Below are 12,395 nucleotides of genomic sequence, written 5' to 3'. Positions count from 1 at the left end.
TCTTTTTATACAATTTTTTTTGTCTTTTTATACAATTAAGGTTCATCCCAATGATACCAGAAATTTCAGTTTATTTTTAGGAATTAAGGAAATTACAAGGTTGTGCTCTCATGTTCTGTGAACTGGAGGCTGCCATGGATCCAGCAAAGAAGATTTAGGATTATTATTCTCTGGTGACACTTGTTCCCTAATTCAGAAGGGCTGTTCTTCTTTTGACTAATTGTTAAATTTATGTTTATGATTATTATTTCTAAAGGGAAATTTAGAGTTGAGCCATTTTAGATAATAAATCAGAGCCATGATCCAAATGAGGATTTGCCTGATTCCAATGCCTGCATTTCTGGCTCCCCACTGTATGTCTCCCCTTGGTGATCATGGCAAATGCAAATCCCATAGTTCCCAGGCTTAGGGTTATATACCTTACCAACATACCTCATTTGGCTCCTTATAGTGTTCAGTCCTCCATGGCAACAGTTTCTCCCAAGAAGTTCTATCTGAATTGGTGGCCTCATCTCCCAAACTCTGTCCCTTCCCCTTCCTTAGCCATCATCCTGCTTTTATAAGGAGATGGTATAACATGGTGGAAAGACAGATGGGAATTCAAATCCTGGCTGTAGTACTTACTGGCTGCCTGACTTTGTAACAATTTACCTCCATAGTCCAAAATTTCTTCATTCTTCCACTATAAAATAGAAGTAACACTAGCTACTCCATGGAGATGTTGTGAAGTGTAAGTAAAAATCCACATAAACCATCTGACATGTGTTAGGTGCCAATGTTGACATTAACTCTCCAAAATGAACTCACCCTTCCTTCTCTTTTGCCTGAAGTACCCTGCTGAAAGGCTAGTTGAAATGTTTAATGTATAGGACAGGGATAGATGAAGCTGATGGATCTGAATGGTTTAGTCTGTGGCTAGCAGAGGGTTCTTTGGCAAGTCAGTTAGCTTGGCTAGGAATCATTTTCCCCTTTCAAAATCCAGATGTCAGCTACTAACTTATACTATTCTTTGAGTCCTCATTCTCACTTCCCAAATAAAAACCTACTCATGTGAGAGCATTAGGAAGCCAAGCAGCATTTACTGAAGACATTATTGGGAGACAGGGAGTGAGTGTATATATCACATCACCCATAGCAAGCAAAGTGAGAAATCTCCAAGTCTCTTAGAGTCACATCACCCATGTGTCCTTCTTTCCTGATACCCACTGAAGTACCCTGGATCCCTTCTTTCCTATTATCAGAGCAATTCTTCTCTGCCCCAGACTTGCAAATTCAGCTCACAATAATGCTTGGCAAAATGAAAGAATCTCAGGGTAGCTGTGATCACTGTTTATCCAAGGCACTTTGGGGCTCTTCTGTTGTGACTTGTGCATGACTTTTGGAGCCTCACACTCTACTCCTACACTGTTAATCAAAGTGTCTCCTAAGCAAATACTGTGCTCTCTTCATGAAAAGTTATCATTCCAGTGGGTGAGTGAATGAAATCCTGCTCCACCTCATTACATGTAAAATGAGGGTATTAGTGGATTCCAGACAGCTTCATCATTTAAGTCTGTTTAACTCAGTAAGTTATGGGCTTTGGGTCCTCTCAGGGAAAAGAAATTCCATGGTGGTTTCAGTATTTGTTTAAACGTAAGTCTCAGAATCAGACCCTCCCCAGCTTGAATGTAATTTCATTGGAATTGGGGCTTAATATCCATCATCTCTTTACAGTGTGCTTGTTTCTTCTTGGGACATGTAGACACCTACCAATGAACTTTGGATTTCAGGTCCATTTATGACTTTATTTCTGCTTTTTCTCTCCCTGTTCTGTTTCATGTCTGCTCATTAATTAATTATACACATGTTTACAGGGTACCATCTATGTGCTAGACACTGTGGTAGATAACCGGAAATATGGGAAAGAAAGGTGGGCATGACTCCTGTCTATACAACCTCATGTGTATGTATGTCTGTGTTTGTGTGTGTGTACATTAATCAACCAGATAAAATAAGGACAAAATTATGATATGTGCAATGAAGGAAGAGCCTATACCAGGACATCTGTCCAGTTAGAGAAGTTAGTAATTTCTTAACCTCTGCCTCTGTCTCCCATTTTGAACCCTGATGTCTCTCTCTGGACTTATATTTTCTGTTCTTTGGGAGGTCACAGTAGTCTCATTATGTGTTCTGGAGGCGAGATAGAAGGACATAAAGAGATGAATGCAAATAATGTTAAATGGCAAGTTCAGAAGGATAATCTTGAAAAAAGGCACTCACCAGGCCTGGAGGTAATCAGGGAATTCTTTCTAGAGGAGGTGATGCCTGGGCTGAATTTTGAAAGGCAATTAGGAGCTAGACAGGCACAATAGAGAAGGGGAAGAAAGGTGGTCCAGGCAGAGGTTTGTGCATGAGCAAAGGTTCAGGGAAGAGAAACAACTATGGTATAGGTATATATGTTTGCATGTGTGTGTGTGTATGTGTGAATACAGGTTTCATGGAGTGGGAGCATATTATGGTGAGCAGTGAGGCTGAGAAGGCAGCCCTGGCCAATTAGAACCTCCATTCAGAACTGAGCTCCGATGTGGAACATGATCAAAAAATTCTGTAGAGAAAGCTGGAATGTCAGCCTTAGCCATCCCACACACTCACTTGCTTCATTCCAGTCATCTCTTTAAAGTCTTACTTTTTGAGCCCTGTTTTCTCAAAGCTGTTTGTCCACACATCTCTCTCTACTTAGCCAGGTAATCTGTACCTTCTCTGACAGTAACAAGGATGTGCACCTTGGGAGAGGCTGCCCAAAGAGGCCAGAATTACTCCAGGGGGGCAAGACAGTGCTGGGAGTGTAAATCACACAAGAAATATTGAACTTTGAAAGCCAGCGAACAATAATATGCCACTTTATTCCACTCCTGCCGGAGGTTTATATATGTTACTGTCACTTTTATACTGTTCTCCACCACTGGTAATTTTCTCTCAATCTAATTTTTATTTCCCGAGGGTCTACCAAGGTTAAAAGTGCTGGAAAACCAATGACTATTCTTTTGCCAAGGGATAGTAAATTAAATTAACCATTGCTGGTGGCCAGCTCTGGTCAGAACTATTTATATGTAAATACGCGAAAACCCCCGTAAGGCATTGCTGCAACTATTACTTGTTCATTCCAGATGTTGACCATAATATGACAGGTCATGAACAAAACTGGGAACAGGAGGAAGAATTTCCGTCCTGGTCTTCTGTTATACTAGCCGGCTTTCTGTAGCTCATGCTCCAGAGTCAGTGGTGAAAACCTTTCCTGTAAGCTTAGTGAGCTGAGAGACTGACAGTGAACACAGGGGCAGAAGGGTTAAACCACGCGTGGGCATTGGTTGGCATCTTGCGGGTTCTGTCCAGTCAGAACGGCCGGACTTTGCATACTGCTTCCTGGATGGCCAGCATAAACTATTTCCAACAAGAGACCCCTCTGCTCATGATTAGAGTGTTCCTCCTAATGATTTTTTTTTTCTCCCAGAGAGCAAGAGAGACTCTTTAGAGGAATACTTGCAACAAGAAGGAACCTTCTCACTGGGTGGCAAAATGTTTGTGGAAAATATATAAGAGCCTAACATGCCAACTTGTCTTTGGTTGGCTTTTCATGTCAGAGGGTTATAGGGGATTGCTTCAAAGTTTCAAGTCCCAGAGCTTCAATCCATCCCTCAACCTCCCACCCACCACCTTGCTCCCTTTTTTTTCTTCTCCAATGCTCAAGGGACTCAAGGGACTTAACTCTGGCACTCCTCATTAATCTACTACCACTCATGTTAGCCTTCATTCCATACAACCGAGTGATTTCTGGACGGCCTTCATTATTTACAGCCTGTTGCTGTGCTCTTAAGCCCACCTGGATGGCTCACTAAATCAAGCCCCCTCAACACAAATGAAATTAATGAAGGAAAAGGGTACTTCTTGAAATAAGAGAGAAGGTGAAGATTATTTCAGTATCTCGCCCTAGGATAGGAGTCTCTCACAGGTCCTGAAAGGTCTACTCCTGGCTGGATATTGTTCTCATAATGGCTCCTCTAGCACCATGATCTGGCAAAATGGTTAATCAGTTTCTCTGGTTCTCTTCTGATCGTATGAGGGAAGTAGTACTTTGGAAGATCAGCTGAAGCACAGTCAGCCATATACCCTCCTGTATAGTTTTGAAATAGACCACTGGGGATTTTAGGACCACATTATCTTGGCCCCAGGGGAATTACCTTCCCTTAAATTTCCCGTAGACACTGTTCTTGGCTTTCACCAAAGGCTGAGACACTGCTTCAGGGAACCCAAGATTATTCCCATTATTGATAGTTTTGTCCACCTATCTCTCTGTGGTTCTGTTGGAAGCGCTGCGTGTAAAAGTTTTATTTAAATTTTTTTAAAAGATCGTATTTGTTTAAGAGAGCATAAGCAGAGGAAGGGGCAGAGGGAGAAGGAGAAGAAGGCTTCTCGCTGAGCAGGATGCCCTATGTGGGGCTTGATCGAGGGACTGCAGGATCATGACCTGAGCAGAAAACAGACACTTAACTAACTAAAGCACCAATGCATCTCTGAAGAAGTTTTAGAATTAAATCCAGGTCCTTGTGCACAGTCCAGCCAAAGGAGTACGTGGAAGCGGATATCAAGCCAGCATTGCTTGCCAAGCTGTTTTCTTTCCTTTGGCGCTGTCTTCCTAGAGGAAGGGGTGCCTTCTCCCTTGTACTAGTCACAGTCAGCTTGCCTGCAACTGCTTCTATCCAGAGAAGGGTAAATTTATTGCTAAACTGCATAAAGACACTGTGTGCTCAGTAGGAAGAGCCTGCCACTCAGAGGAGTGTGTGTATGGAGGGTAATGTGGGAGCAGATCTATTAGTTCTTTCAGAGACACTTTATAGGTCAATGACAGTACTTGTTCAAGGGCCAGGAAAAATGTCTGCCTTCTCTGGGGAATCCTTTAAGAGATGAGTTTCCTTTTATACATTGACTACCAGGGGGTTCAGAATCAAATGGTTTCATTGTAATAAATGTGTAGGATCTTGAGTTGTAAGTCCCTGCAATATATTTTACCCAATCTCTCCCTAACCTCTGAGTTCTAATTTCATGTTTCATATTTACTAAGTCAGTATCATATATACTCTTTGGGAATAAAACAAAGACCCCCCCCCAAAAAAAACCCACTATGCTATGGCAAAAGACAGTAACCTGGAGAACAAATGAATCCAGGTGTTCCAGGACAGAGTGTTTCCTAGCACACAGGAAATATTTTCACTCCCCTTCCTCCATTTCCCTGCTGCTTTAGTAATATGTCCTTCTGGGCTGGCTGGACACCTGGAATGACATGAGGCAGTTCTCATTGTATTCACTGGCTTGCCCATCCCATGATAAACGGGGCAAATGAGAGGGAATCTTATAACAAATTAAAGGTATGAGAGTTGTTCAACTGACATTAAAACTAAGCTCATTGGGGAAAATATTTTCCCACAGATATAATAAAATTATTTCAGGAAGAGAATTATGGTTGGAGAGGAAGCCTATTTTATCACTGTCCAACCCAAGAAAGCACTCTTCCTTGAGTGAACCATCTCTTTCCTTCACCCAAAAAGCATGTGAGAAACTTAAGAGAACATTCCCCGAAGCAAAATTCCTGCCAAAATTGCTTTAAACGCTGAGTCAATATCATTTAATTGCACATCCCTGTGCACAAATCAAACAAACCAGCCAGATCCATATGCACATGACTTTATTCGTACAGGCCGTTTAAAAGTGTTTGTCTCTATACTGAAGAAATTGGTATAAATGAACTGTGGCCACATCCTCCTTTAAATGGTGCACACGTGTCAGGCTGCCGGGTTCATAAATTAGCCTTTTGGAGAGTTCAATCATAATCGAATATACTTCATATTCACACATTGTAATTTGAACATTAAAGATCTTGAACAAAGATCACGATCTTAGAAGGTATTAAATTAAAAAAAAAATACTCCCCCAGAATTGCATTTATTAGCTCCTGATTTCTGATTTATGTTTCATTAGCCTGTGGTGGTAAGTTTGGAGCCATATAAAAGAAAAGCACGAATCCCCATTTTGGAACATTAAATCCAGATTTTTGACGATAACCTATTTTTGTGCTGCTATTAGGGGAGCGCCAGCTTGTACCCACATCCAGTTATTAATCTGTGAAATGTTTTCTCTCTGGTGTGTTATGTTCTTTCTAAGTCTGCTGCACTTAACCGTCACCGACTAAGTGGGTTATTAAATGGGAGCGAGAAATGAATCAATCAAGTATATTCAAATGCTCAGTCTCCAGCATTGTTCTTTGACTTCATTATTTAGGCAATAAATTCCATGCAACACCGGACATAATTGTCAATACAGAGGGGCTTGATTTGTGGGGGATGAGTTCTCTTTGGCAATTATGGTTTTAGGTTTATAAGCACACCAGAAATCCTTGCTACATGATAACACCATTAGCATGGCTTCCATAATCACATCTTTCCTTGTGATCACAGGTGGCAGTGTTGAGGAGCTGACATTTTCATTAAAGAATGGAACTGGTTTTACAGTCGTACATGAAAGCATGTGTACACCTGGCCACTGGTTACACAGTGCTTTGGGCTAGGGTTATTCTTGACACCATAAGTCAACTGTTCTTACTGTACTTACAGTACTGTACTCCGGCTTAGTCAGAAGGAACAACATAATTACGTGTAATATTAAGAGCCAGATGGCTTGGATCTGAATCCTGACTCCACCACTTCCCAGCTGTATGACCTGTATGGCCTTGGGCAAGTTACTTAAACTCTCTGTGCCTCAGTCTTCTCATCTGAAAATGAGGTTAGTAATAGTATTATTTTGAGTTCCTCAGAAGCAGACACCTGAGATAAAGATTTAAGTACAAGGTATTTATCTCCAAGGTCCAGAGAAACTAGGGAGGGTAGTGGAGGATGGGACAGGGAAGGCAGGGCAGCCAGAAAGAGTGAATTTTTCAGCCAGTTGCCACTGAGGCAGCCCAGAAATCACTCTAGGTGACTCTGGTAGACATTGCACAGCACACAGCTCAAGAGTTACTCCTCTGGAAGGATGAGGGATTAGTCATCTGCTGAAGGATGTTCTCAGGGGAGAAGCAGCAGTGCATGCCACACAGAAGGGTGAAGCAAGCTTTGGCAGCTCAAGAAAGCCCTGGCAGAGGAGCAGGTGCTAGAGACTAGGAATTGGCCTGCGTGTCTCCCAGTGATACAAGTGAGTCCACCTGCACCCCCACCCCCACCCCGGCCTCTGCTCCAAGTACCTACCTCCTAGAGTCATTTTGAGGACTCAGCAAATCCTCCCAACTTTATAAAGCTCTCAAAACAGTCTAGTTTTAATAAGCCAGACTGCGCATTTACCACCACCTGCCTCACGGGCCTTGGCATGAGCACTGAACAAATTGCATAAGTAAACCCTGAATCAGCACAGTGCCTGGCACAGATGAAGTGCTCAGCAGATGTGGTTCAACAAAATACCTCTCCTTAATAGATCTCTGACCATGTGCCATTCTTTGATTAACTTATTTACTCTGCCAACCCTTGCTGGTGTGTTCGAGTCTGTCATGGAGAGATCAGAGTAATTAAGCTAGCCTTTGGAGCTAGCCTTGGGGTCACAGCACCTGAAACACAGAGGCTGGAATCTGGCTGCTTTTCTCACTCCTGGGAGTCCTCAGGCAAGATGCTGGGCTCTCCTAAGCCTTAGTTTTCTCATCTAAGAGAAATGTGCAATGGTAGGGGTGGGGGGTGGGGTGGGGGGGAGTCATAAAAGCACTTCCTCAGAGGTATGTTGTGAGAATAAAATAAACGATGCTTGTGAAGATCTGCAAGGTACCTAGTACGTAGTAGAAGGAGCAATCATTTTTATGGTTACTTTCAGTAGTAGTAGTAATAGTAAGTGGAAGTCCCAAGAGCTGAACCTAGGTCTGTCTGACCATGTCACATGCATTGCTTCTGACTACAATACCTGATGGGGGTGCTTTAAAAGTAGGTGTGGGGAGCAGCCTCTAAAATGCCTCCCAAGTCCCCCTACCTCCTGGAATTTGTGTCCTTGGGTGATGCCCTCCCCATGAGTGTCAGCTAGCTTCTGATAATGATCACAGGAAGAGGCATGAGTTGGCACTTCCAAGATCAGGTTACAAAAAAGGTTAGCTTACTTCCATCTGGATTGTATGCTCTTTCTCCCTTGCTCAACTCTGAAGCCAGTTGTCGTGTCATGGTCTGTCTGTTGGAGAGCCTACAGGACAACAGTTCTGGCCAATAGCTAGAGAGGAGCCATGGTTTTCTGTGCAGTACCACTGAGGAACTGAATCTTGCTGACAACCATGTCAGTGATCTAGGACGTGGAGTCTTCTCTAGCTCAGCCCAAGATGATTGAAAGGACCCAGCTAAGCTGTGCTTGGGTTCCTGGCCCATAGAAACTGAGATGATAAACACTGTTTTCCACACTAAGGTTTGGGGCAATTTGTTCTGCAGCAACAGACCGTGAATACAGAAAGTATTAATTTTCTCAGAGGTTCCTCCTATTTCCAAGAATTGATAATAGTTTATGTCCAGTTTGATCTGTCACTGCAGTATAAATGGGAATTCTAATACTCAGGTCTGGCTCTCAACATCCTGAAGGGCCAATTCCCTTTTGTTCTAGTGGTGCCTTGAGAGAAGAAAGCAAACATTGTCCATTGGCTTCCAACCTGTCCTGTGGAACCCTTTGCTTGAATCAAATATTTCAGGTGAAGAAGACCTTCTATGGAACCTAGAACAAGATGCTGCCCCAGGGTAGAGTCCCAGAGTCTGGTGGCTCCCTAAAGGCTCTTTCAAGCACAGGTTGACAGTGCCTGTGGAGGCCTTATTCCTCAAAGAAGGGGCCTGTGACATAAACACACACACTGATCACCCCCATTTCTCAAGTTGGCACGTATGTGGATCTGGCAGGAAGGACGCGGTGTGCAAGGAAATCTGAGCCAGAAGCCCTACTATTAGGTGCAAGGTCTTGCAGGGAATTGAGTGTGGTCACTGTGTGGATTTCAGGCAGAATGCAGACTGCTGTGGGCTCTGCTGTGTTGGTCTTGTGTTGGAAACCTTTGAACACTCTGGTGAAGAGAGCAAGAATGGAAAAGTACAAGGCTGTGATTGGAGGGGTTGAATGGCAGCCAGGAGTGAACGAAGTGGCATGAAGTGGAGAAGGCTTCCCCTTTGGAATGTGAGCAGCATCATCTACTGCAGGTGGGAGCATAACCCAAGGGCTTTCTAGGTAAGGATGCATGAAACAGGTGGATGCAGCATGCAGTTTCCAAGCTTTCCTGAGGAGCAGCGCTGCCTGGGGTCAAAGTTCAAGCACATATTCCCAGATTCCATTCCAGATAGGCTGAATCAGACCTCTAGGGTGGAGGCCTGAGATGCTGCAGATTGCACATGTGCTCTGGATGATGATTATTGGGCAAAGGGGGCCCCAGGCATATTCATTCCTGGCCTAAGCATCCGCTCATGCATCAGCTCATCCACTCATCTGCTCATCTATTTAGCCAGTGAACACGAGGTCTAGCGTGTGTCAGGCACTGTCATGGCTACCATGGAATGCAATGAAAATTGACACATGGTCCCTGCCCTTTAGGAGCCCACAGACAGGTCTGGGAACGGGCACGGAAGAGTCCTTCACAACGTGGCATGATGAGATAAATCTGACAAGGAAATAAAAAAGGAAAGGCAACTATTACATACTGATCACTCCCCTCCCCGCCCCCCCAACCACCTGCCTCATTTAACTTCTGGTCACCAGTTCTTCCTACGTGGTTATTTAAAGTGAGAATAGTATAATTTAAATATGTCCTTGCACATTCCCTCTAAGGGATCATCATACTGTTCATCTGATTGTTCCAAGGATTTCAGAGGGACACATCGCCCCTGTTCTCCTGATTTCTAATTAGCAAGCCAAGTGGAATTGACTGGATTTTCATACATCCCTTCCCCCAGAAGGACTTTGGCCACATTCTCAGTTTTCATGCCTGTTGTCTAACTTGCTCTGTGACAAAAGTACCACCAGCCTCAGGAAATGAACCCCTTGAGGCAAAATGATTAGCCTTGGCCTCAAACTGCTTTCTAAAGGTTTGCAAACAATACTACTGGAAAGTCTGAGGAACAGGGCGGGTTTCTCTTCTCCCCTTTAAAAAATTATTGAATCCCACTGTCTTCTGAAGATGAGTATTTCTGCTGGGCAGATTTGCTTTGTAAATTACAGACTCGAGTGGCTTCTTCTTCTTCTTCTTTTTTTTTTTTTTTCCCTTGCTTCAGTGAACTGGGAATTAGACATATTTGCAATCAAAGAAAATGTGAGGGCTCTTGACAGGTTGGAATTCTGACAACTCTGGGGCTCAGATGTATAGAATGCGGTATCATGTTCATTTGACACATGTTGGTGGGAATCATCTGGGGGTCGGGGCAGGGTGCTGTGTTAGTGATGGAATGATGTAGCAGTGACCAAGGGAGACAGGTCCTTGCTAAAAGGGCTAAAAGTCAAGGGGTGAGACAGATTTTATGTAACTATAAAACAGGATATATAAGTGCTAAGATGAAGAAGGCATGCAGTCAACAAATTTAGTGAGTGTCTATCCACTCAATAATGCCAGGCCTATTTCTAGGTGCAACGAATATAGCAATGACCAAAATAGACAAAAATTGCTGTTTTCATAGAATATTTCTGTGTGTATATGTGTGGGAGATCTGTGCCACATTTTCTTATTTATTTTGCTTGTCAGATGGTGAGTGCTGTGGAGAAAACTTTTAATCAAGGAAAGCAGATAAGGAATGTGTGTGTTCTGTGTGTTCACACTCATACTTGTGTGCGTTTTGTACAAATACACGCATATGTCCACATTCCGTGGAGAATATAATTTTCTATTAGGTAGCTGTTAGCTTTCTATTGCTGCTGTAATAAATTACTATAAGTTAAAAAAATTACTATAAATTTAGTGGCTTAATATAATACATTCCAGTACTAGAGGTCAAAAGTTCAAAATGGGTCAGCAGCATGTGTCTTTTCTGGAGGCTGTGGAGGAGAGTTCAATTTCTTGCCTTGACTAGCTTCTAAAGGCCATCTGTATTCCTTGACTCATGGCCCCTTCCTCTATGAAGAAGTCGCTCTCTCTGACCCTCTTACCTCTGTCTTATGAAGACCCCTCTGATGACATTGGGCCCCTGGGTGATCCAGGACAAGTTCCTTAATCACATCTACAAAAGTTCTTTTGCCACATAAGGCTCAGGGGATTAGGATGGAGACATCTTTGGGGAGCCATTTTCAGCCTGATGCAGTAGCCAAGGAGAACCTCATGGAGTTTTAATCAAGTCCTTGAAGGAGAGGAGGGCAGGAACCATGCAAATAGCTGGGGCGATGTGTGTTCTAGGAAGAGAGTAGGAGGCAAGGTTGGAGGGTGACTAAGAAGGTTTGAGGAACAGCACAGAGGCCAGAGTGGCTGGAGCAGAGTCAGATGGTGGGGAGAGTGGCATGAAGAGGGTCAAAGGGCTGATGGGGTCAGTTATGTGTAGTGTCCATGATTGGGCTAGCTTTAACTCTGAAAGAGACTGGGATCCCACTGAGCACTGGGTTTGAGAGCTGTGTGTGAGAGGAGCATCTACCTTAGACTGAGAAGGTGAGGGGGCAGGAGAGTCTTCTCAGACGAAGGAAAATACAGATGAAGATCTGTAGGCTTCCCAGAGATATTACTACTCATTTTAGACAACATTTAATGAGTGCTTAGTGTCATCTACCATGCTAAACACTTTCTAGATGGACCTCATGTCATGGTTTACCACTAAATGATTCCCTAACACCACAGATTACTTTGTGGAAGATTGATTGATTGCTCTTTCACAGAAGGGGAACTGAGGCAGGAGGCTTGGTATTAGGACACATAGCTAATAAATACATTGGGGCTAGAATTTGACCTCAGATACTTCCAAATCCAGAGTCCAGACTTCTTGCTCCACCATTTTATTTAGCGACCTCTCTCTTCCCAGTTGAGTGGGGAATGCAGGTCAACCAATGTGACCACTGGTGCTTGGGAAGGAGGGAGTCAGTCAGGCCCATGTCAACCTTGCTTTTTCTGTTGGTTTTTCCATTGACATGCTAGGAGTAAGGGAAAGAAGAATCTGGATCTGGAGGGAGGATCTGGAGCCACTATTTATTTATTTATTTATTTATTTATTTATTTTTATTTTTATTTTTTATTATTATTTTTTAATAAATTAATTTTTTATTGGTGTTCAATTTACCAACATACAGAATAACACCAGTGCTCATCCCGTCAAGTGTCCCCCTCAGTGCCTGTCACCCATTCACCCCCACCCCCTGCCCTCCTCCCCTTCCACCACCCCTAGTTCATTTCCCAGAGTTAGGAGTCT

Source organism: Vulpes lagopus, chromosome 3 (genome assembly GCF_018345385.1).
Source record: "Vulpes lagopus strain Blue_001 chromosome 3, ASM1834538v1, whole genome shotgun sequence".
NCBI lineage: Eukaryota > Metazoa > Chordata > Mammalia > Carnivora > Canidae > Vulpes > Vulpes lagopus.
This window is presented reverse-complemented; position numbering follows the sequence as displayed.